A 26471-nucleotide genomic window follows, 5' to 3' on the forward strand; every position below is an offset into this window, starting at 1 on the left:
CCTCCGGGTGACTGTCTGTGAGGAGTGTGGTGTGTTCTCCCTGTGTCTGCGTGGGTTTCCTCTGGGTGACTGTCTGTGAGGAGTGTGGTGTGTTCTCCCTGTGTCTGTGTGGGTTTCCTGCGGGTGACTGTCTGTGAGGAGTGTGGTGTGTTCTCCCTGTGTCTGTGTGGGTTTCCTCTGGGTGACTGTCTGTGAGGAGTGTGGTGTGTTCTCCCTGTGTCTGTGTGGGTTTCCTCTGGGTGACTGTCTGTGAGGAGTGTGGTGTGTTCTCCCTGTGTCTGCGTGGGTTTCCTCTGGGTGGCTGTCTGTGAGGAGTGTGGTGTGTTCTCCCTGTGTCTGCGTGGGTTTCCTCTGGGTGACTGTCTGTGAGGAGTGTGGTGTGTTCTCCCTGTGTCTGCGTGGGTTTCCTCTGGGTGACTGTCTGTGAGGAGTGTGGTGTGTTCTCCCTGTGTCTGCGTGGGTTTCCTCTGGGTGACTGTCTGTGAGGAGTGTGGTGTGTTCTCCCTGTGTCTGTGTGGGTTTCCTCTGGGTGACTGTCTGTGAGGAGTGTGGTGTGTTCTCCCTGTGTCTGCGTGGGTTTCCTCCGGGTGACTGTCTGTGAGGAGTGTGGTGTGTTCTCCCTGTGTCTGTGTGTGTTTCCTGTAATAAACTTTTAATATTTACAATAAAATTATAAAGCGATGAAACGAAGCGTCGGGATTCAACAGTGCACTTGGAATTTTCATTAAACAACCTGATTAGTCGATGCTAAAGTTAAAATCAAATCAAAACTGTCCAAAAACGAATGCATACGATACCCGTTATTTATAATGTCATGATTCCTAATGTTGTATGATGAATTTTAGAAAACGCTCTGTTAATTGTTGTGAGAGAAAGTTGACGAAAATAATTCCTAATGCCTCTAACCCAGTGGAGTTTTCATGATTAAGTTTGACTTATAATAAGTTGTGTTAGGTTAGAAATCTGCATATAAGTTTACTGTTTACATAATATAATTTTACATTCCTCCAGTAAATGAATATACCTTCATTTTCAGCAGGGGGCAGCAGGGCAGTCAAAGACCAATCAGATTACAAGGCTTTTAAAGTCTTAATAAACAATTTAAATATGTTAAATGCAATCAAAATGACGAAAGAGATGCATTCTTTGAATTTACCCTGGTGGGAATTACCAAAGACCCCTTCAAGACTTACGCACTATATTCAGAAATGTCTTGTGATGTTTTGTGAGTTCATTTTAATGATTTTTTTTTTCCTGAATTTTTGAAGACACATGGACTGAGTTCAGCTGTGTGTCAGTGGAAGGTGGTCTCAGAAGGTTGAGTCTCTCTGAGAATCATCTCCTGATTTATTTGTAAGTTCTCTTTAAGGCTCTCAAGGGAAGACAGTGACCTTGGTTTTCTTACGGAATACAAATGTGTTTAGAAAGGAGCAATAAAGGATGTAATAAAGACGCGTCTGGACGAGGCGGGCTAGGGAATGAAGGTCCATGACCTCAGCTGAACTCTGATAGATTTAAACTGTACTTTACACAATTTAAAACATAATAATGTTCTGAAATGATAGAAATTAATCAGGACTCTTTTCTGCTCTCTCTCTCTCTCTCTCTCTCTCTCTCTCTCTCTGGAGTAAAGCGGTTCCACTGAACCTAGGAGACAGCTAAGCATCCAACATTAGGAGCTGAGCTCACCAATGCTCCCACAGCTGCCATCAAATCCTCACAGCAGTACTCCAGTGTCTAATGTAAACTCTTCCCAGATGATCAAAAGCTGTTACTGCAGCAAAGAGGAAGAAAAACCTTATTAATATCCTTCATTCAGGAGAAACAATAGGCAGGAATGTGTCAGCAGTCCTTTGGGCAGTAGAGTTCATGTTCAATAAACTTGGAATGGGAGCTATTTTCCAAAACCCCATCATGTTTTTCCCTGTGCCTCTGAGTAGTTTTCCCACTAGAATTCAAACAATAATCTGATGTTATGTAACTCAAGTCAGAGAGAGGGAGTCCTATCCTTTCTGTGGAGAAGTTCTCTCTGAGATGAGGCTCTGCTGTGCTGCTCTCATTTCTCAAGGGATTTCTCACCATCTCGCAGCCTGAGACACAGATGTTCTCTGACTAAATATTTGAATGTTTCCGGAGGGATCCTTGGATCTCTGAGAGACAAGACTCTTGTCTATTCACGAGAGATGTCTTTAGCAGCTGGGGCTGGGCAATTAATCGAAAATTAATCGAAATCCACATTCAGAACTTCTAGTCGACATGATCTTGTCTGTATCGATTATATCAATTATTTTTATTCTGTTATGTCCCCACTGTGTGTTCATATACGGTCTCTTTAAAACCACGCTACCAAGCTGTAGTCACGTGATTCTGCCGCTACCTGCCACATGAAGGAGAACCTAAACGCTGAGGCCGACCGAGCATCCCGGGTTCGTACCTAAGAAAATCACAGCGTCTGTGGTGTGGCCGTGCTGTGTTTTGACTTTAATTAAGACGACACTGAACAAAAAGACGTCAAATGTAAACGCTGAGAAAAAAACTCTTTCAGCCAAAGCACAATCACACACCAAATACAAACAGAGCTCAGAAAACAATAGAGTAACAAGCTTCCAGCGACATCCCAGCTTTAACACTGGAGCATATTTACAGCACAAGCCTCGTCACTGAACTGAGAGTCAAAAATACAAAAATAATCGTCCATTAATCATAAAACGTAAAACGTACAATTAATCGTGATATTGATTTGCACTCATATCGGCCTGCACTTTTTCCAGCAAAGAACTGGTGAAACCGCAGAGTGCTCAGTTTGGGCCACCGTATCTGGCCATCAACATTTTTGAAGACCTATTGTAAGGCAGATTTATGCTTCTGCATCTAATAAATGCAGAGTCTACACCATAGTCTGTGTGTTTGTGAGCATTTGAACTTGTGTGTTGATGCGCCTGCATAGCTCTGCCACCAAAACACTAGGGCTGAATTACATATACCTTCCTCCACCCTATGTACTGCATAATGTAGGTTAGAAATTCATGGTTTCCGCAATTAAAAATGTATTTTAAGTTGGATCATAACTCTTCCTGTCTAACATTCAGGGCTCTGTCTATGTGTAGAAGTATAATTAGTTTTATATTTTTGGAAGTACACTGTGTAGGGAGTAGGGTGCTATTTGGGACAGAGCATAGATTATATGCGATATAACACATTAGGTTCCTGCTCATCTTGGTGGTAACCTTAGGCATTGTTTACTCATTGTGTATTCACATGTTGTGTTTGGTGTTTTGGAACACAGCTCCACACATCAGTTCAAACTAACCAGTAGAGTGTTTTGTGTCTTGTTCCAGTGCCCAGCTCTTGCTGGATTCTTTCATCAGCCACTGATCCAGGGAGCGTTTGAAGCTCTTCAAAATATCACTGTGTAATTTTTACAAGCTGTCGTTGTGAGTCGGATAAAAACAAATGTGATATCTATTGTAACTTGGAGGTTTTACAACTTTTATGGCCAGTTTATCCAGGATGTCTGCATTTCTTTGATTGACAACTCTCTCTGTGGTCAATCAGCGCACTGCAAGAGTCTAGTGGAGTAGAATAGATACCAAACAGTGGACAAAGAGCCATTAGTGTGTTGTTGGAGTATTTAAGTTACCGTTTGATTGTTTCAGACTCATTGAACATTGAACTGGATTCAAACATTCTGATCTATGTTTTGGGCCATGATTTGGACCCTTCCAAGGCCACAGTGGTGTCTGATCTCTCCGGGAATTGAGCTCTGGTTTGTGTAAAGCAGGTCAGCTGGCACTACACAAACACAAACTCTGTTTGTGGATGCTCTTTCCTCTTTTCCTGCTGTTCAGTCTTCCGGGACCACTCATAATGGGAAACATATGCTGGGATGGCCTCTCTCTCTCTCTCTCTCTCTCTCTCTCTCTCTCTCTTTCACTCTCTCTCATACTCACTTTCTCTAATTTATCTCAAGAGGCCAGTCTATGTACACACACACACACACACACACACACACACACACACAAACATTAAGTAAAAGGGACTGAAGCCTTGTTTTGTTTGTTTTTGTGCATGACGCCTTTCTGTCAGAGATGACGCAAACAGCTGGTGTGTGTGTGTGTGTGTGTTTGTGTGTTTGTGTGTGTGTGTGTGTGTCCCAGCCTAGACACTGAGGTCCAGGAACACCCAATCCTACACAGCTGTGGACCTGCTCACATTAAAGTGACGTACTCGTGTGAACTGTTACAAAACCGAGCTAGGGTTCCTCGTAGTACATGCTACACATCTAATTTGTAATTAGTGAGGTACTCAAGAAGTGCTTGCAGCTAAATCTTTTCTCATGTTGTGTCTAAATACATGATGCAGTTGAAGGAACATTGGATAATATTTTATTTACCTTAAAATTACAGTTTCAAAATTATTGTGATGCTCCACTGAGCTGTAATAGCTCAGTGGAATCTTTGTTGTTGGGCTCAGCACTGCAGAAACTGCACTATGTAACTTGAAGAGGAGGGTAGGATACCACATATAAATGGTTGATGTTGATTATATTTCCATTAAGCCTTTAAAATCACAGCATGCACTGATTCTCACCAGTCTCAGGTCTCTGGAGGCAGGCCTTGCCAGGACATATCTTCAGAGGGGCTCCCTCCAAGAGCCTTAGCTGTTACATACATTCCTCCTTTTCTGACTCCCTCTCTCCTTTTGTTTCTCCTTCTCTTTCTTCACTAGATGTTTCGTGGCGCCCTGGTTCAGAGAGCGTCCGCACCGGCTCTTTGAAGTGCAACACCCCAGCATGCCTTTCTCAGCAGGTGTGTCATTCTGATTTACACAGGACCCCTCACAACCTTAAAGAGGAGGAGGCCTCTACTGCAGCTGGGACCTCCATGAACATCTCTCCAAATCTCCAGCATCTTCCTTCTCCGGTCTGGTGTAAGATGATATGATGCAGTGTGGTCTGGTTTCGAAGCATCTCCTGTAGTAGTATAGTCTGAAAGAGGACAGTCTGATGTAGGTTGGTCAGGTTTAAGATCTGATGTAGTCTGATGTACTACAGTCTGATGTAGCACAGCTCAGTTCAGTTCAGTTGTGCTTTTTTGACAAGAATGCAGTAAGTACACAGTTGCCAAAGCAATTAAGTATGAATAGAAATGAACAGAACAGTGTGTAGAATTTAGAAAATAATAAAAGTTGTTTTATGAATAGGATTATTAACGAAATATCAAAATAAGAATGTAATAATAATCAGGTGGTTTAATGTACGTAGAATTGTTCAATGTCGGATTGTCTGAGTCAGATGTAGTATTGTCTGATTTAGGTTGCTCTGAGATATGACAGTCAGATGTGTAACTGTCTAATGTAGGAATGTAGGATGATCTGTGTCTGGTGTAGTACTGTGTGACCTAGGACTGTCTGAAGTAGGACAATCTGATGTTGGATGATCTGGGTCTGATGTAGGATGATGTGATGAAGACTGCCCTGGTGTAGGACAATCAGATGTAGTACAGTATGTTGTAGGATGATCTGGGTCTTATATAGGACAGTCTGATGCAGGACAGTCTGATGTATGTCCGTCTGATGTAGGATGGTGAGATGAAGACTGTCCTGGTGTAGGATGATCAGATGGAGTACAGTATGTTGTAGGATGATCTGGGTCTGATATAGGGTGATCTGATGTAGGACAGTCTGATATAGGACAGTCTGACGCAGGACGATCTGATGTAGGACAGTCTGATATAGGACAGTCTGATGCAGGGCGATCTGATGTAGGACAGTCTGATGTATGTCCGTCTGATGTATGTCCGTCTGATGTAGGATGGTGTGATGAAGACTGTCCTGGCGTAGTACAATCACATGTAGTACAGTCTGATGTAGGATGGTGTGATGAAGACTGTCCTGGCGTAGTACAATCACGTGTAGTACAGTCTGATGTAGGATGATCTGATGTAAAATGGTCAAGTGTCAGACAGTCTGATATAGGATGATAATGTAAAATGGTCTGAAGAAGAATGCTGTAATAGGACAGTCTTATGTAGGATGATCTGGTGTAAGACAGTCTGATGTAAGACAGTCTGATGCAGGACAATCTGATGTAAGACAGTCTGATGTATATCCGTCTGATGTAGGATGATGTGATGAAGACTGCCCTGGTGTAGGACAATCAGATGTAGTACAGTATGTTGTAGGATGATCTGGGTCTTATATAGGACAGTCTGATGCAGGACAATCTGATGTAGGACAGTCTGATGTATGTCCGTCTGATGTAGAATGATGTGATGAAGACTGTCCTGGTGTAGGACAATCAGATGTAGTACAGTATGTTGTAGGATGATCTGGGTCTTATATAGGACAGTCTGATGCAGGACAATCTGATGTAGGACAGTCTGATGTATGTTCGTCTGATGTAGGATGATGTGATGAAGACTGTCCTGGTGTAGGACAATCAGATGGAGTACAGTATGTTGTAGGATGATCTGGGTCTGATATAGGGTGATCTGATGTAGGACAGTCTGATATAGGACAGTCTGATGCAGGATGATCTGATGTAGGACAGTCTGATATAGAACAGTCTGATGCAGGACCATCTGATGTATGTCCGTCTGATGTATATCCGTCTGATGTAGGATGGTGTGATGAAGACTGTCCTGGCATAGTACGATCACATGTAGCACAGTCTGATGTAGGATGATCTGATATAAAATGGTCAAGTGTCAGACAGTCTGATATAGGACGATAATGTAAAATGGTCTGAAGAAGGATGCTGTAATAGGACAGTCTTATGTAGGATGATCTGGTGTAAGACAGTCTGATGTAAGACAGTAAGGCAGCCTGATGCAGACCGTTCTGCAACAGGACGTGCCAATTTCTGCACGTCGCTGAAAGACAGCAAAGGCGTGGTTCTGATTTTCTTTTTTAAAGAGAGCTGATGTTTCCCATTCCTTCACAGGCAGTGAATCTTCAGGAATAAATCACCTGCCCACTCGTCTATCACCAGCAAGGGGGAACGCTATGTCTGGACGTACATGGTGAAGAGGGACAGAGACTTCAGGCCTCATTAAATGGGCCTCTACCTCATTGTCCAACTGACAGAGGGCTGTCCAAATAGCTCTACCCTGAGCTAGTAAGTTGTCTCATGCCAAACTCTGCAAGCCTGTGGGATCTTCAGAAACGTTGTGCACATGATGCATTTGATGGAAACTGGTCAAGTTGCCTTTAACAGTTAGGAGTTAATTGTTTGATTAAACTAAGCTTAGAAATGACTTGCAGTTTCTAGTCGACCTGAATTTTACAGTGTACATTTTTTTCTAGAACACTATGTCCATGCCAGAACCCATTTAAGAGCATTTACTCTTAAGTCAGCATCTCCAGATGTCCACACTTTCTTCGAGTGAGTCCGAAAAGATTGTGTTTGATTCTTTCACATGTTTCACCACAACGCTAATTAACAGCAGGGACACCTAATTTAATTATGGTTCTGCCTCTCATCTGGAAGAAAATGCATGCTGTGACCACTTGGTCAGTTAACCTCCTACGTCCCATGTGTCAGCAGATGATTTCACAGCTAAATGGCCAGTAGGAAAATTCAAAATGCTGAACTAATCAGCAAGAGACAGATTTCTGCTCATTCGTTTCCCCCAAAACCATTTAGGAAGTGCCAATCAGTTGCTCTGTCATTTGCCTTTGTGGGACTATTCCTCATGGAGTAAGTGAGTATAAAAATGTCTATCAATCTTCTATGCCGTAATAATGAGCTTCTTCAGCACCAAGCAGATTTGGGACATTGCAGAATCCCTGTGTGGAGGAGTTCATCTCCCTGAAGAACAGCTGCTTCCTGTCTGTGGGATAAGTATCCTCCGACTCCCCAGACCTCCAGACAGACCTCAAAACCGTAAATCAGATTTGGGTTTTTTTCTCGGCTCAAATGCATGGCACCCACTGCCCTACACTGTTTAAACCTTCCTTCATCTTAATGCAAATATCCTGCATGTAAACATCTTGATGTTGAACTGGATCAGGTGTTTTAACCTATGCTCAGCCCATTTTTCTTACACTAACATACACTTTATGTCCAAACGTTTATAAACTTCCCTCATGCTGAGTGATTTTCATCTCTTTAAGGTAAAACCCACATTAAATACTGGCACTATCTCAAACCTGTGTCTTGCCAAACAAATTTTTAGTGAGTGGCAAAATACCAGTACCATTTCTAATAGCATTTTATTGGGTCTTACAGCCCATGTCCAAAGTTGTTCATTGCCCACCTGAAAGATTAACGCTCAATGGGCAACAGGCTTTAAGACCTTTGAGGCATGGCCTCAATGGCAGCAAATGGAGTGTGGGTGTGTGTGTGTTTTGCGTGGCATTTTGCACAAGAAAACAAAATCATCTTGAGATTTATTGGACAGTGCATTCTTGGAAGCAAGCCTTCTACTTATGATGATTTGTAGATATCTCAAAAAAGGGGTGGGACCATGTAACCATCTGCCAATCACAGAAATACTATGAACATGGCTGATACTTTAGACCAGGGCTCCCCCAATCCTGTTCCTGATGATCTCCCACCCTGCAGAGTTTAGCTCCAACTCCAATCAAACACACCTGATACAGGTGAAGAAAGCCTTTAGGGGCATTTAGAGCATGGTGTGTTGGATCTGAAATCTCCAGGGTGGTAGATCCCCAGAATCAGGAATGAATGAATGCTTTAGACTGAGCCTGCGGAAGTAGTATACACTGTTAACTTTGATCTCATTTTAAAACAGGCTTTTGGTGCCTGTACTTATTAGGAGAACATGACCTGATTTTCAAAAGTCATCGAGCAAGAAATTGTCCCTTTAGCCTTGATACAGTAAAACTGATGAGTTGTGTTTACTATTAGTGGAGCCTCTGTGATATGAGCTGCTGCTGTAGAAATCATAACGTGTTTGAACGAGGGCATTACAAATTATGTTAATTGACTGTTATTTTTGGGAATTTTAACCCTGTTCAGTGCTATTCATTGTCCACTATGTATTCTCACTACTTTTTCTGCTGTACCCTCTGTATTCCCTTTTTTTTGCCTTTGTTATTTTTGTTCTAAGTACTGCTCTTGTAGGTGCTTTGGGTTATTGAAAAGCGCTGCAAGAATGAAATATATTATTCTTATTGTTATTAATATTTACCAGTATTTTTTCATAATCATCATAAAGTAAAATTCTGTTGTAGAGGTGACGCCTGGTTCCACTCACCACCACTGAATCCTCTCTAAAGTGAATTGTTTCACTCCGAAACTCTCCCGCACATTGTCTATTTCTCAGACCTCATGAATTATGCAGAAATGTTGACCAAAATTGGTGGAATTCCTCTAGAGCGACTTGTAAATTTGTTTGTGGGTCTTTGGGTCAGGGCCTACACAAGGGAAAGCACAAAAATGTGCCTCATAAGCCTGTGTTTCCACATCATTAGCTGAAAAACCCCTCACAGATTTAAACCATGGCCTGCTGGGATGCGTCATTACAACATGACACTGGTGTTATGTCCCAGAGCCGAAAGATTCAGCAAGTGTTGGTAGTAAACGAACGGCCATGGCTGTGACATCACAACTATGACTAATGGGCTTTCTGAGACAATATGGTCAGCTTTAAAAAAAAAAAAAGAAAAAGAAACATATTGTGGTCTTCAAAACATGGCTCCTAAGAGCGACAATTTAATCTTTTTTTAAGCTTTATACTTTTAACCCCAAATTGTTTAGCCCTTGTTTCAGTGGCAAAGGAAGTGTCAGGATAGTGATTAAAACATGAGTATTGGTAGAGATAGTTCTGTTTCAGGACAAATTACAGGCGTGTGTGTGTGTTCGTGAGTATGTGCTTTCCCACAGGAATTGTGTGATTTGCCATTTATTCCCCTGACAATACAGCCTGGACTTTGGGGTGTAGCTGTGGTGAGGGTGTTGCAACAGAGTGATCCTCACTGACATGCATCAGCAAAGCCACTGACCTCAATCCTCCACCCAGGCCGCTGACCAAAAGCCTGAGTTTACACTGCCCCCTACTGCTGCACCCATCAATTGCAGCTGCTTCTGTGGGAAATCCATCCAAAACCTTAAGGGTTAATTCTCAATTTAGGACATGGACCTGTTCACCCACGCCTGACATATATGTCCGATTATGCATACTGCTTGTATAATTTCCATAGAAAAGAAACGCATGAGCCTAAGAATACCATGCCCAATGCCAAGAATTAGCTAGAGGGGTATAAGGCCCCACAGCACTGGGCTGTGGAGCAGTGGAACTGTGTTCTCTGGAGTGAAGGAGTACCAACAAACAGCTGTCAGCTACCAATGATTCGTAACTAATCTTCCAACATCAGTGCATGACCTCACAAATGCTGACAAATCCAGTGCTGTCAAATCCTCACAGCAATGTTCAATTTTGTATTCTGAAGCTCACCCGGGAGTAGAAGCTGTTACTGTAATGAAGAGGGAACAACATCATGATTCATTACTTTAACCCTGAAAAGCAAACATGAATTAATTTAATCAGCACTGAGAAAGGGAAATAGGCAGAAAGGAGAATTTGTAAATCATACGGTGTTTCTGTGACCAACTGGACTGAGTCCAGACCTCAACATCATTGGACTGAGTCCAGACCTCAACATCATTGGACTGAGTCCAGACCTCAACATACATGGGTTCCCAAACCAGAAATAATAGAAGGTTCTTCAGTGTGAACCAAGATGGCGTCCGTGGGATAAAGAGCTCCAGTAAGAGCTCAGCACATTTAATATAACCTCTTGGCGCAGGAGAGACTGATGAGATTATTTGCAGCCAATCAGATGAGTCTGTGTACTTTTGAGTTCTGAAATGGAAATATGGAAAATGGGATATGAACTTTCTGATGTGAAGTTTCTGATTTAGAAAGAAAACTGGAAAATTAGAGGGGAAAACAGGAAAATGCCATGTCTGTATGTTTTATGGGGTTGTGGTCGGTGCAACACGAGACTCTTTGGCTACTTTTCTCCACTGTTCTCACTGTTCACAAGCTTTGCAGGATGGCTCAGAATGCGATATCGTTAACACACAGGTAACAGAGTCCACAGTAAACAGTGGATAAACCATGACTCTGTCCGTGTCTCTGGCACTGATCATGTATCCTCATTTCCCGTCAAAACTAATGCAGAAGAAAGGCTGGTTCACTGGTTTATTTTGGTGGAAAAGAGCTAAGAATGGATTAAGGATTAATTTGTAGGCAATGCCTCCAACTTCGAAGACTGAAATTATGTGGGGAGTTTTCTACACTGGGTTTAAGCCTAGTTCTGGACTACACAGCATTATAAATTGTGATTTCTCATTGTAAGGATGATATAGTCCAGGACTAAGCTTAATCCCTGTCTGGAAAACCACCCCATGAAGTGGAATGGAATGCTGTAATTAAGATAGTATTCTCCAACCAACCCCAAATCTCACCTTTTAATAAATAAAGCCAAGGTGAACAGGCATTAAATCCTCGTTGTGTTGAGGGGAATAAAGAGATGGATTAGTCTTTTAGCGCTGAAAGCTTTGTCTCTCTCACTTCAGCGGCTCCATCCATCATCTGTTCCAGTGGTTACCTCGATGATTTCTCTCTTTACCCAGAACAAAACCGGAGGAAGTTTTAGAACCAAAACAAACAGAACACAGTGTTGAAGGTGGGAGCGTTTCGCTGATGAAGCATAAAGAAACTGATCAGGTTTCAAAGCCCTCTGTTTACTCGTTTAAAGACTGAAAGTAATTTAAAACGAAGAGCCTCCTCCCAAACACACACACACACACACACACACACACACACACACAAAACACCTCACTCATCTCTAAAAATGACAAAAGATGTTCTTTCAGCTGGTAAAACTTAGCGTGTGAAACTTGAGTTGCAAGATGTCTTTTATGCCGTGATTATCATTATTTGTAATCACCCCAGAGCCATTGCTGAGGCCAAGAGTCTAAAAATGAATATAATTGAAAAGAAATAAACAATAACAAGCAAAATAAAGTAGTTTTTGTACCTACACCTTTCCAACTGCTTTTTTTAGCACCTTAATTAAGCAAAATATGCTCCAGAGATGTGGTCCCCCACATGGGAGTTATCACCGTAACTGTTCATAGAACGAGCGTTTAGGTTTAACATCTGTGTCCAGAACAGTGAGGGAGAAATAACAAAAAAGAGGTTGAAATATCTTTATCATTTCCAAGCTTTTTGAATTCAGTGTTCCACCTTAAATGATGTCACTGTTGCATTTGGGTCCACCAATTAAGCCAAAACGGCTAATTAATAACTGATGATAATGAAAGAGCCAACTTTTAATTTTTCCAAACTCTGGTCTGAGGTGTTCTTCTCTGGTTCTGGTTCCATGAGGGTGACATCGGTGTGAAACGAGTGACATAAGTGTGAGGGAAACATGACGTGTGATAGACCCGACTATGCCTCTAGTCTCTTTGTCTATAGCCTGTGATCCAGTCATAGCTGGGATGATATTGATGCACTCACGATTTTGTGTTCAATGTAACTGTTGGTAAAATGTAATTAATCTATAGACTTCAATTCCTGCACTGTGCATGACATGTTTAAAGACTCACTACCCATAAGCTCACAACTGAAATAAAACTGTTATATTTACATTGATTTGTTTCTTTCAAAATCTTTAATTTAATTCTCATGTAGATGTTTCAGTTAAAAACAAAAGTGAAAAACAGCCCTGTTCCACCTAAATATGTCCGTAGACAGACTCAGACTGCATCCCAAATAGCACCATAGTACCTACATAATGCACTCCACAGAAAATAAAACTAGGATCACTACACCCAAACAGTGCACTAGGAAGCTTATAGTTGAATATAAATTGTTTTATACTTTAGAGAAATGCATTGAGACTAAAGTGAAGAAAATGCTAATATGGCTAACAATGGATAAAGGCCTTTTGCCCCTCATTATGATGATGATTATCGAGACACCTTTTCTCCCCTGATGTGTAGAGGCTTCTGTGCTTTTAAATGCTGTGAGTCCCTCTCCAGAACAGGGAGTGGAAGTGTGTATGATATATATATATATATATATATATATATATATATATATATATATATATATATATATATATATATATATATATATATATATATATATATATATATATTTCACATCTGTTTGCATTCATGCTGCACTATCATACTCTATCCCCCCAAAATGAAGAATCACAGGAGGAAATGGCAGATTTGTGCTTTAAATTAATTAAATTAATTTGATTTATACTTGGGGCATGGTGGCGCAGCAGGTAGTGTCGCAGTCACACAGCTCCAGGGGCCTGGAGGTTGTGGGTTCGATTCCAGCTCCGGGTGACTGTCTGTGAGGAGTTGGTGTGTTCTCCCCGTGTCCGCGTGGGTTTCCTCCGGGTGCTCCGGTTTCCTCCCACAGTCCAAAAACACACGTTGAAGGTGGATTGGCGACTCGAAAGTGTCCGTAGGTGTGAGTGTGTGAGTGAATGTGTGTGTGTCTGTGTTGCCCTGTGAAGGACTGGCGTCCCCTCCAGGGTGTATTCCCGCCTTGCGCCCGATGATTCCAGGTAGGCTCTGGACCCCCCGCGGCCCTAAAATTGGATAAGCGGTTACAGATAATGGATGGATGGATGATTTATACTTTGAACACGTGAAAAATGAACATTGAACTGACTACTGACCCTTCGACATCCCAATTTCTGTGATATAATTAAGGCCTCATTTTAAAAATTCCAGATCCTACAGGTTTAAGAAAGTTTTTAGAGTCTGATTTCCCCCGAAAGGGCAGATCAGCGTCCAGCCTAATGATTTCCTGCTCTCAAACACCTCACTCCTCTCAGCAGCTCGTTACTGCCATAATGAACCAAGGACCATGTGTTGAATCTGAGGAAACTCAACTCTGATCACAGTGAACAGCCATAAAAAACAATCCAGAAAGTCATGACACATGATAATATCAGCAGATCTGTATGAATGGAATACAGAACTTTAGTGGATATGGCTATGGATATCCCAGTTCTTTATATTTCAAAACTTATTTCTTGTGACTACACATGAAAAGAACCTGTTTTAATATTTTATAATGTTTGAGAGCATCAAAAACCATAACACATCATCTGCCAGTGGTTTTAATCTTGTGGCTAATCTATCTACAGTGTGTACAAAAAACTTTCCTATAACAGCAAAGATGTATCTAAGCAATGCATTTTAGACAGTATTTTGGCATCATATCTATGGTATGATGTTAAACCATTATTTATAAATATCCTAAATTATTTTCTATCTTGCATTATTAAATATTTACAGTTTCCACTGTGTTCATATACAATGGAATAGTTAAAGTTATCCTCCAGGCAGCGTGCAACTGTGAGAACTCTGTAAAGTGTTTAATTCCCCTCAGCAGCTGTGTATGATACAGAGTTTTGTCGCTGATTTGTTCCGCTGCATGTGTGTTGGCCCTGTGCAGCATTTTACTGTAACACACTCCTCCCAGCCAACGGTGCAGGGAGTGCACACACAGTCCAGAAAACACACTTTCAATGCTCTATAGCCATGTGCAGGGTGGGCTTTATACCTTTCTTTTGGACTCTTAGCATTGGTGAAAATAGGCTCATGTGCAGCTGCTCCAGAGTATCCTATTCTACTGGTCAATACGTTTATATGGAGGTAATAGTAGTAATAGTAAATTATTTTGTATTGGACTGTGTGTATATATATATCACTGACACTGACATGAAATTTGATTAAAAAATACATTTGGTTGCAGTCCACGCTCCAGAAATTAACATTTCAGGCTCCAACAGATCAACTGTCCAAAGAGGAGAGAGAGAGAGAGAGAGAGAGAGAGAGAGAGAGAGAGAGAGAGAGAGAGAGATAGGAACTGACCCAGAGCTTGCTTTTTTTTTCCTCTAGAAATGGGCAGTGCCTCTCTGTTGATGTAATGATTTGAGCTGTGGATCAGACACGGCACTGCCTGCTGGAGTTTTTGGAATGGAGTTTTGGAATGTTGTTAAACAGAAGTGGAAATGACTGAAGTAGCCAAAGCCCTCACACACACACACACACACACACACACACACACACATATAGGCATGCACACACAAACAAACACACACAAATCCTGCATATAATTACCATTAATTATCTCTCTCTCTCTCACTCAACCCCACTCTTGCCCTCTTTCTTCCTTCTGACCACAGAAACAACAGGGATAAACTCAGGGAGGATTGTGGCATGTGTGTATGTGTCTGGGTGGGTGGGTGAGTTGTTTTGTGTGGGTGTGTGTGTGCAGAGAAAGCACACAAAGACACTAAATAATTATTATGGAGAGATGGAGAGAGAGAGAGAGAGAGAGATGGTGAAGTTAAAAAGGAGGGGAGGAAGAGAACCGAAGGATTAAAGAATTACATTATTTCAGAACTCCACAACTTCCTTAAAACCTTTTAGACCCAGATCCTTAGACAGCGATAGTGACTGTTTTGCCTACATTTTTTTTCTGTGTGGGCTTCTTCCTTCCAGCTCCACGTCCTTTCAGACCCACAGGGCTGAGCCGTTCCTCTCACAGTTGAAGGACGGACACACGCAGCTTTGAATGTATTCGGATCTGCTTGATTTTCCCATCTGTTAAAGAAGATCCCTGTAAGTGCTGCTTATTTGATGGGGAGGCGTTTGCGTGTGAGGAGAGGAGAGGGGAGGAGAGGAGAGGAAAGAAGAAATGCAGATAAGACACAATAATACAATTGATCACTGGCAGGAAAGTGCAGCATTGATTATCTGATGAAGGTGAGAGAGAGAGAGAGAGAGAGAGAGAGAGAGAGAGAGAGAGAGAGATGCAAGCTCTAAAAATAGAGAGGATGGAGAATGGGGGCTCCATTGGAGATGCTACCACTGCGCACGTACACTTTTCTCTCTAGTGTGGGGGTTGAGGGTGCACACACACACACACACACACACACACACACAGAGAGAGTTAGAGAGAGAGAGAGAGAGAGAGAGAGAGAGAGAGAGAGAGAGAGAGAGAGAAAGAAAGCCCTGATCACACAGGCTGGACATGAAAACTCTTTGTGGATCAGATGAATATCATCATTGATGTGGTTCTGTGAGAATCTGAGCTGATGAAGCAGGAGCTTTTCAATAGGCATCAGTGCTTTAATGTTTTCACACACACCCACACCCATACACACACACACACACACACAATGTGGCACTGAGGGTGCTATTATTTGTTCACATTAGTCACCAGCATACCCTTTCCCTCACTCAAAGCAAACAGCTTGTGCACATCAGTCAGACATGAGAACTCCTGAGATTCAGATGAAGTCCAGGCTTCGTTAGCTATTGTTGGTACGTCCATCAAAATGTCGGCACTTCTCTGTGTGTGACTTAAGAGGGCTGTTAGTTAAAGGGGAAGGTTAGGAGCTCACAGAATGCTTTTCAAATTTTTTGTTTTTTCTTTTGTTTTTTAAGAGAGAGGACACTGGAGACACACACGTGTCCATTGTGGGAAGCTTCATATAGGTTGTAGGTTGTAGGAGAGAGAGAGGATGGGAGGGAGTTAAATATCTTTAAAAATTATGCAACTATATTAATAAGCAATAATGCATAAACATTTCCTCATTAACCAAAACAATTAAATAGCTTTAATAGACCACATCACTAAATAATCATCTTTCATTTCAAACTATTCATGTTCATTCATTTGTTTTAGAATCATTTTTAAAGATTTTTAAAATAATGTATTCCTATTAATGCACTAATTGTTGTCATTTTTAATATACATTGTTCCCTTCTTGTTATGATAAATTAAGCACCTTTTGAGTCGCTCTGGATAACAGCATCTTATAAATGCTGTACATTTAAATGTAATTAATAATTAGCAATTGCGATTCTCTTTCATATTTGATCATTTTTGTTTTGAAATATTTCTGTAAAAACCTTGAGCTGCATTTATATATAAAACCACTATCCAAATAAAGATTAATACTAGCTTTAGAATAAAAGTAAAAAAACATTACTTTTACCATTGTTTATATCTTTTTTAGCTTCATGGCAGTCTATAAATATTAATAAATACATTAATAAAATAAAACAAGTACTGAGTTAAGCTGATTTGTGTTTATTTACATTTGTATTTAGGTGTGTATTTAGGAAGCAGTTTGACCAACAGTTTATAGCTGCAGGTGCGCGTGGACCAATAGCAGTATTCAGAAGACGGGACTTTGATGTGAAATGCAGACGCAAACCTTGATGTGAAATCAATATCAAATCCCGCTGGACGCATTTTTCTCGTCCCAAAAATAGAACACTTCCAAGGAAAAGAGGACGTATGTGTTTACCATATTATATCCATATCCATGGGTTGCAGTCATGTGATGTTTTTTACTTTTTTTGTTTTGGCGTAGGTGCCATTATGGGTACAGATCACAGCACCAAGTAAACAGAAGGGAAAGATGGATAGATTTATTTCATACACAGCTCCTTTCCCTGCCCTGGAGAGAGTCTCACATCACTCAGAAACACAGAAGCTCACTGCCTTCTTGCGTCAGAGAATGAAGACTGTGCTGCATAATGAGGAGAAAAAGACTGATACCCTCTGTTAGCCACATTAGCATTTTCATCATAGGATCTAATGGAAACTGTTAACACATCAGACTCCAATGTGTTTCTCTTCTCTTCTGACCAAATCTGTGTGCGATTTTCAGACACAGATCATACACCAGCTTGTGGTACTTCACTTGTGTTTTGTTTTAGAGTGTAAGAGACTGCAGGCACAAGTCAGGTATTCATTTGTCTCATTCATTGTCTCATGTTTACAGGGTAAATAATCGGATCCGGCTTTACCTGCGGTCTGAGAGTTTTATCATGACTGCCTGCCTAAATTGTTTCACTGATTTGGCTTAAAGTTAATAAAGTATGAAATGTGTGTATGAAAATGTGAGTGACGTTTCTGTGAAGGAGCAAAGATAAGGCTGCATCCCAAATGTCTCCCTACAACCTTTGTAGGGCACAGTGTAGGTCATAAAACAACGGTTTCTCCACAGATGTAGTGTGTTGTATATCATAAAACATTATAGTCAGCTATAGGGTTCACATTTCCTTATTGAATTCAGTCTGGGTGCAGTGTTATTAGTTTCATTATCTGTGACGTGCACTAAGAAGGGAGTAAGGTGATATTTTGGATGTGGTCTGAGCTCATGTACTGAAGAACAGAGCTGTTTACAGACATCCATAATTACATTTTCTAAACTGGGACTACAAATGTTGACAGAAACAATAAAACTATTAAAACATCACAACAGAGTAGGTCCCTAATATGGAAGCTCCTCGTGGGTCGCGGATCGTGAGGACAGCTGAGAAGATTATCGGTGTGTCTCTTCCCTCCATTACAGACATCTACACCACTCGCTGCACCCGCAAAGCACTCAGCATTGTGGGAGATCACACACACCCTTCACACACACTCTTCAACCTACTGCCGTCTGGAAAAAGGTATCGAAGCATTCGAGCCCTCACATCCAGACTCCATAACAGCTTCTTCCCGCATGCTATCAGACTCCTGAACACCTAGAGACTGAGACTGGACAGAAGAAGCACACACACACACACACACAGACACACACTTCTTAACGCAAACACTGGTCTGTTGGACTGTAAATGAGTGTACTGTTTTCACATATCCTGTTTACATCATGGTTACATCCAGTTACCGTTTACAGCACAAATACACTTTAAATTGCAGTGTCTCTCTCCCTCACCCCCTACGTACTTATGGTTTTTGCCTTGTCTTGTATTACATTGTATTGTATTGTACTGTAGGGACATTGTTTTGTATTTTTCTTTGCCATATCTTTTGCACTTTAATGTGTGTGCACTGTTTTATGTTGCACTAGATTTGCACTAGTTGCACTTTAATGTTGTGTATTGTCTTATGTAGCACCTTGGTCCTGGAGAAACGCTATTTCGTTTCACTGTATATTGTAAACACTGTATACTGCTGAAATGACAATCAACTTCTTGAACTTGAACTCTACACAGTGATGTCAGTTGCAACACATGGATACAGGTTTGAGAACTGCCTGTATATAAATGTGTATACTGTGTATAAATGACAATAGATGCTGGGAATGCATTATTTCCACCTTAAATTTAAAGAAGCAGAGGATCTGAGAGCTTAAGATCTTACACTGGAGCGCCTCAGAGCCAGTGTAGCTCTGAGGATGACATGCTTTTTACCCATGGTCAGTAAAGTAGGTGTTTTAGATAAAACAGCCAGTGTGTGTAGGTTTAAGGTATAAGGTAGATGTTTTTAATTATGAGGCCCCTCTGTTTCTGATAAACTGGCCAGTGATTAGAGGAGTAGAGTAGGTGTTTTTGACAAAGTGGCTACTCAGTGTAATAGCGGTGTAAGCAAAGTGCTTTACTGTTGGAGGCTACTGTCCAGTCTAGTAATTTTCCTTTAACATGATCCACCTCCTGATCCAAATCCAGTTCTCACTGGTCCATGGTGCTGGTTCTGTTTGGTGGGGTGATGGTATCAGTCCATTTGGGGCTCCGCCTCGCCTCGTCCATGACATTCAACCCAACATTGTCCCATTGTTCTTCACGGCTCTTGGAAAAATGTCAGAGCCTCTTTTTTGCCCAAATTCCAGCACTCCGTGCAGTCTCTGGCCCTCGTCTCGAACCCTGTTTGTGTCACGTTGGGTTTCATTTGAATATCAAGGCCCAGAAGAAGGTGGCCAGACACTTAAAGAGCTGTTTATATTTGGACAACGTGACTGTTGACATGTCCGCGGCCGAGGAGTGGGTCAGAGGGAACAATGAGGGCCTTTGTCACCAGCACGACAGTAATCTTTTTCCATTGATGAGAAGATTAGAAAAGCTGCATATTTGCATTTCATTGTGCAGAGTTCTCTCTATTTTTGGAGTCTATTAATGAAAAGTTAATCGCTGACCCACTGTGTTTATTACGAGCTCTGTGGGTTTCAGCAGGTGATTTTCCCGTTCTATTCTTTTGTCCGAACAGTTTTTGAAGTAGCAAATTCAACAAAACAACATAGTCAGAAAAATGGAATGTCCATTGATGTGCTAGTTTGGTTGCCATGGTTTACCACCCCCTCCTCCCCCCCATCAAACACACACACACTCACACATAATTTCCATTGTTATGCTGCAACCATTTAAATCAGCAAATTTGATTTAAAATACGGTTTTTGATTAGGGATTTTATTAATTATGTGGCTTTAGAGCCTGGAATAAAAAATCTGTCCTCATTCAGACCGACAGGTCTCTTGGTGAATTTATATTATGTTCTATTTATAGACCAGTCCCAGGATTTGTACAATGTATACCAAATATAATTGACAGTTGTAAAATGTGTACTAAAATTTCTGGCAACCCAAAGTGGAAAAAACTGCTAAAGCAACTTTTCCTAAACTTAACATTATCATATAGAAAAAAGGGGCAAATAAAAGAGATTGAAGCATACACTGAGATGAGCTGATGAATGTAATAAACACTAATGTGAAACGGAACACAAATATGACAATGACAACAGACAATAAACCACAACACGGTGAAACAAAGATAGGGAAAATAACTCAGATCACCTTTGAGGTTGGTCACATGACCCCCACCAGCTCACAGGTGTGGGGTGTGGCTGGGTGTGACACGAGGGAAAATAAACACAAAACCAAAACACAAAGCAGAGGAAGTTCTAACAAACCATAAACATAAAGGAACACTAGAATTTCTTTTTACGTTAAATACTATTTACTTACCATATTTCATCTTAAAATTACAGCTTTAAATCATTGGGATGCTCTGCTGGAGGGAGAACAGAGCCTCTGTCTTTGCTACTCTGGGCCCAGAACTGCAGAAACTGCACTGCACCCTGTCCTGTCCTTTGATTTCAGGACAGTTCTTAGTGAATATCCAATAAATATGCATTATTCATTCATTCATTCATTATCTGTAACCCTTATCCAGTTCAGGGTCGCAGTGGGTCCAGAGCCTACCTGGAATCATTGGGCGCAAGGCGGGAATACACCCTGGAGGGGGCGCCAGTCCTTCACAGGGCAACACTCACACACACACACACTCTTTGAGTCGCCAATCCACCTACCAATGTGTGTTTTTGGACTGTGGGAGGGAACCGGAGCACCCAGAGGAAACCCACGCGGACACAGAGAGAACACACCAACTCCTCACAGACAGTCACCCGGAGGAAACCCACGCGGACATGGAGAGAACACACCACACTCCTCACAGACAGTCACCCGGAGGAAACCCACGCGGACATGGAGAGAACACATCAACTCCTCACAGACAGTCACCCGGAGTGGGAATTGAACCCACAACCTCCAGGCCCCTGGAGCTGTGTGACTGCGACACCTACCTGCTGCGCTACCGAGTTCTGTTTTTGGATGATGCTAAAATAGACTGCAGTAAAGACAAACAGTGCACTATTGGTGCTTTCCACTGCATCTTACCTACACTACACTCTCAGAAGGAATGTACAGTACAGGTGCATTACTGTGACTAAAGGTACAGACAGCGTAGAGTATATTTAAAAAGGTACAGCAGTGGTGTCCAGTTGTGTTCCCTAAAGGTTCATTACATTCTCTTCTCCAGAAGGAGAGGGGGATCTCTGTAATCTTTCATTATACAACTGTGGAGAATAAAAGAACACCATAAAAGTCCTGGAGAGGAAACGGGGCGAATGACATCAACACAGCTTTAAAATCTACAATTATAATAGAATATGGTACAATTATGTTTCCTAACTAAAAGTAAAGAAGACATTCCCTTGAGGGTACCACCAAAGTACTCAAGTCTACTCAGCTCTGCTTACATTTCGGTACCTGGAACCTGTTTGGTTTTCCACTAGAATGGTCCCCCCACCCCCAGTGTGTGACATGTCAAAAAAAAGGTCTCTAACAAGAACAAAAAGCTTTGGAATCCACAACAGTGACAGAGGTAACATTAAATATAGTTTACTCCCCGTGTATTTGCTTGTCTGATTTATTTATTTATTTATTTATTTATTTGTGGACTGAACACAGCTTTGCCAGAGTTCAGAAAAATCAGTGCAGTTTCTTTATTTCTTATTTCACCTTCCAGCTCTTCCTGGATTTCTCCATTGGCCATGTGCCCAAGAAAGGTTTGAACCACTTCAAAACACCATGGTGTTATTTAAATTAAATGTGATCACTACTGTAGCTTGGAAATTTTAAAAACTGAGTTTTTGTTGGTTGTCTGTCTGACCAATCAGGGCTCTGCAAGGTTTACATGTCACAGTTTAGCCCCTACTTGGCTCAATTGGATCCATGAGTGAGCAGGGACTGAAAAAGTAACCAGGTACTAGGTACCAAACTTGCCTTATGGAAAAGCAAAGAGAAAAAGAAAAAAAGTAGTCAAGTAAAGTCAAATTTTGTAGGTATCACACAATGGAAAAGCGTGTACATACTTACTCACAAGAATAATCTACTCATTTCATGTTACAATTTTGTAGCCATGTTTTATCAGCGTAAACTTGTAAACATCACAGTGCCCCATGCTACGACATCTGGAACCATAACTACTCCCTACAGATTCTCACCAAGTTCACTCAAGCAGTTCACCCAATATTTAACAACAGTGTGAAATGAGCCCACATGGTTACACTCTGCCCACTGGGCCATGGTGAGTTTGCCTTTAACTGAATGTCCCCGGGACATCTCCCACTCTGAAAATCCCTGTTAAATTTTTCACACTTTATGGGTCATTTCCGGACACAGGTTAAACTCGTTCTCGGACTTAATTACGCACCTCTTCCTCTGTACTCTCCGGGTCCGGGAGACGTTGTGATCTCAGAGCGGAAACACACAGAGACTCTGAGTAATCACACACACAGGAATCGAGGAGACTCTGCAGGTCAGAGTCAAGGGTCAAACGCTTCATTGTGCGGCCCATGCCTTTTGGACCGTGGATGGTAACCTTGCCGGGTTACTACCGATGCAAATCCTGTGACCACTGGGACCACTGAGAGGGAACTGCGCCCATCAGAAAGTGGACAGTGTGAAAAAAGTTACCCAGCGAAAGCTTTTGTTGCTCAAAGTTGGTCATTGATATCTCGGGAGATTTCATGATGCATGGGAAACGAATTTGTCTCCACTGTCTCTCCATCTGATCTCAGGGATATTCAGAGATATTAAAGAGAAACTGCAGAGGTATTAACCAGGATTTACCAAGACATTATAGAGGAACAACAGAAACGTCATATTTAGGAGGAACTGCAGAGATGGTAAGAAGGACCTACAGAAATATTAATGAGACATTACAGAGATATTAAGGTGGAACTACAGAGATATTAAAGAGAAACTACATATTTAGCAGGAACAATAGGGATATTGAGGACAAATTACGAAATATTAATGTGGAACTACAGAGATATTAAAGAGAAAATAACAAATATATGACATAGAAACTGGAGCGATTACAGCTACATATTTAAGAAGACCTATAGGGATGTTAAGGGGAAACTACAATGATATTAAGGAAGACCTTCAGAGATATTAAACAGAAGCTATTGAACAAAAATGTTACAAAGAAACTACTAGAGGTGGAACTACAGAGATAATACGTAGAAACCATCATTTTCTTGACTTTTTGAGCCCATCCTATTAGTGATAAATGTCGGTGAGTTCTCTGAAGAAGTCTCTAGTCCATTAGGGCTGTAATTGCTTTTTTGCTTCAGTGAAATTCAGTGAATAAACACCAAGCTTCAAGGTCCACAGCACCCTCTTGACTTTAGACAGAGCAGAACACTCCTCGGACTGACCAATGGGTTCATAGGCAGATTTATATGTTGGGGACATGTCCACACCACTTTTTAGAATCCCTGATTTATGTCCTAGTTGCTTCACTGTCAAGTGATTTTCATTTGTTATTGTTGTGTTTGTTTGACATTTAAAGAACACAATCAAACAAAGCCAAACATTTGCAAAATTTTGAGTTTTATGTGTCCTACCTTACCAGTGAAGTCATTTAGCAGATGCTGTTATCCAGAAATATATAATCACATTACTGATTACATACAGATGGAGTTGTCATACTCTTAGACTGAGCTGTAGTGCTAAGTGTATTTTAAAAATAGCCACCCACATGTGGTTGACCCACTCTCTGGAGCATAAAGTGGTTCATTCACGAACGACAAAGCAATTTGTCTCTTACTGCGAGTTTCCACTGTACGCCATCGGCTCAGCACGGCACGACGTGATTTTCCCCGGGTCGATTTTCCATTAGCACAGCCCTCTCATGAAATGCAACCAGTGACATCACTAAATCTCATCTCTAACAGGAACGATGAGCTTTGAAATTCACATCAAGTTAGGTTAGGTGCTGTTTATTTGTGTATTTGTGTGTAGTTTTTTTTTTTTTTTTTTTTTTTTGACAGAACACAGCTCTGTTCCCCAGGTCTCACAGATCAGCAGAGGTTTCGTTGTTGCACGTCTGACTCTCACTGGAGAGTTTTTTTGTCTGCCACCAATCCAATGAGCTGTTGAACCTCTATAGCATAATTTTAAAGGCAGCTGTTGTGAGTCAGACAAAAGCAAATGTGATCACTTCTGCAACCTGAAATCTCATTTCTGACCCTCAGGCTCTGGCCATGAATCTCTAACCGACTGAAGCTTTTCCAGAACATACAGCGAGGCCTGAGGAGGACGACTTGAAGAAGCAGATCATTATTTGTGCTCTTCAAATTCTGCTGAATAGCCTTTCCTCCTCTTTTCTGACCCCCTCGAGGTTTGTTGTCTTTGTTCTCCTCGTCTAGACAAACTGGGGCTGTGTGACAGCGGAAATGTTTCAGTTCCTCATGGGAAGGCATCAAAAGTTCGGGAGGCAGCAATAAGCCCTCAGTAAAGCGGCCTCCAAACTTCCCCCAATATTTCATTTATAGAGCTGTGTGTGTTTTAAAAGGCCATGTTCTCCTGAAACGCTGCTTCTGAGCTGAATTCTTAATGCCACAGCTCAATTCATGACTATTTATACAAGCATAACACAAACAGACTGGTTCATTTAATGAACCCATTAAACTACAGAGAGATGCTGAGAGAAGGCTATTTCTAGTAGCAAATATATGGATCTCATCAAGTTAAAAATAGCATTTTGAAAACTGCTTATGTTTGTAACCCAGCAAAATTTAGCTGTGTAGAGCACTTATATTATTTAAGCCCCCTTCACTCCTTGACTTTGTCCAGGTAACGTCCAAGTGAGTGCATGTGTGTATAGAGCCAGCAATGTTAGGGAGAACTCACAGTGAACTCATGCCATGCCCCCTGCATGCGCTACACAAAAGTTGGCCCAGGCCTAATCCACTCTGGGCATTCACAGCTGCGAGAATGCATCTGAAACTGACAAACTCCAGCTGTAAGCTACGTGTCTGAAAGGGCAACTCTGGAAAATGTCCAGATCTAATCCAAACATGAAAACAAATTTAGTGGGACAATGTTTCTTGCTGCACCCTCCAGGGAGTATTCCCGCCTTGCGCCCAATGATTCCAGGTAGGTTCTGGACCCACTGCGACCCTGAACTGGATAAGGGTTACAGACAATGAATGAATGAATGAATGTTTCTTGCTAATTCTAAAGCCGTTTAACGGCAAATCCAATTATGTACCAGGAGCAAGCTTCTTCTTATTAGGAAACTGCTCTCATATACTGACACTTAGTGGCTTGGATGTGTCAGAGATTCTCCTTGACCCACTCTATGGATTATAAATATGTTCATTCAGGGACCACAGTACAATGTGATTCTTAATCAAATGTGACCTTAAGTTTATAGAATACCTACAAATACTCTCATTGACAAAAAAAAAAAATAAAATAAAATAAATAAATAATGTAGCCAGATTGCAAACACCTGCAAGCAGTTGTAGCTCACATTGATATGTAAATGATTACAGGTGTGGACTGATTAAACACAGAGTCTTGCCACAAGAGCGCATCACATTGCTTCTCTGCTGCCCTATAAAAAGGCTCTCAGAGGCCCCTTTTGGATAGTGTACCTCTTGGTGAGAGATCGTTGTTGATAGACCTGCCTCTACTACACACTCGAAGACAGTTTGCCCAGTTGACAGACCTTAAGAGCCGGGTGACTGGCCAAAGAAAAGCAAGATTGTCATTTCGACAAATTGCCCACTATCTAGAAGGTTTGGACCAAGCTGTTAGGAGTTGTTGGGAGCAGTGATGTCGTGAGCGAGAACCTTGGACAGTAACAGTATTGTCTTTGGGGTTCTCTTTGGGATCGGACGAGGGTCGAGTTTGAGTATGGAGGCCTTGCAGTAAGCGCTTCAATCCTTTGCTCTGGATATGGGGACACCCTGCTGCAACATGTTTTGCCTCTTGTGGCAGGGCTTCCAACTGATATATTTCAGCAGGAAAATGTTCACCCACACAAAGCAGGGCCTCGCTGTTCGACAGATTTATTGCCAGCCACG

Source organism: Hoplias malabaricus, chromosome X1 (genome assembly GCF_029633855.1).
Source record: "Hoplias malabaricus isolate fHopMal1 chromosome X1, fHopMal1.hap1, whole genome shotgun sequence".
In the NCBI taxonomy this organism is placed as follows: Eukaryota; Metazoa; Chordata; class Actinopteri; order Characiformes; family Erythrinidae; genus Hoplias; species Hoplias malabaricus.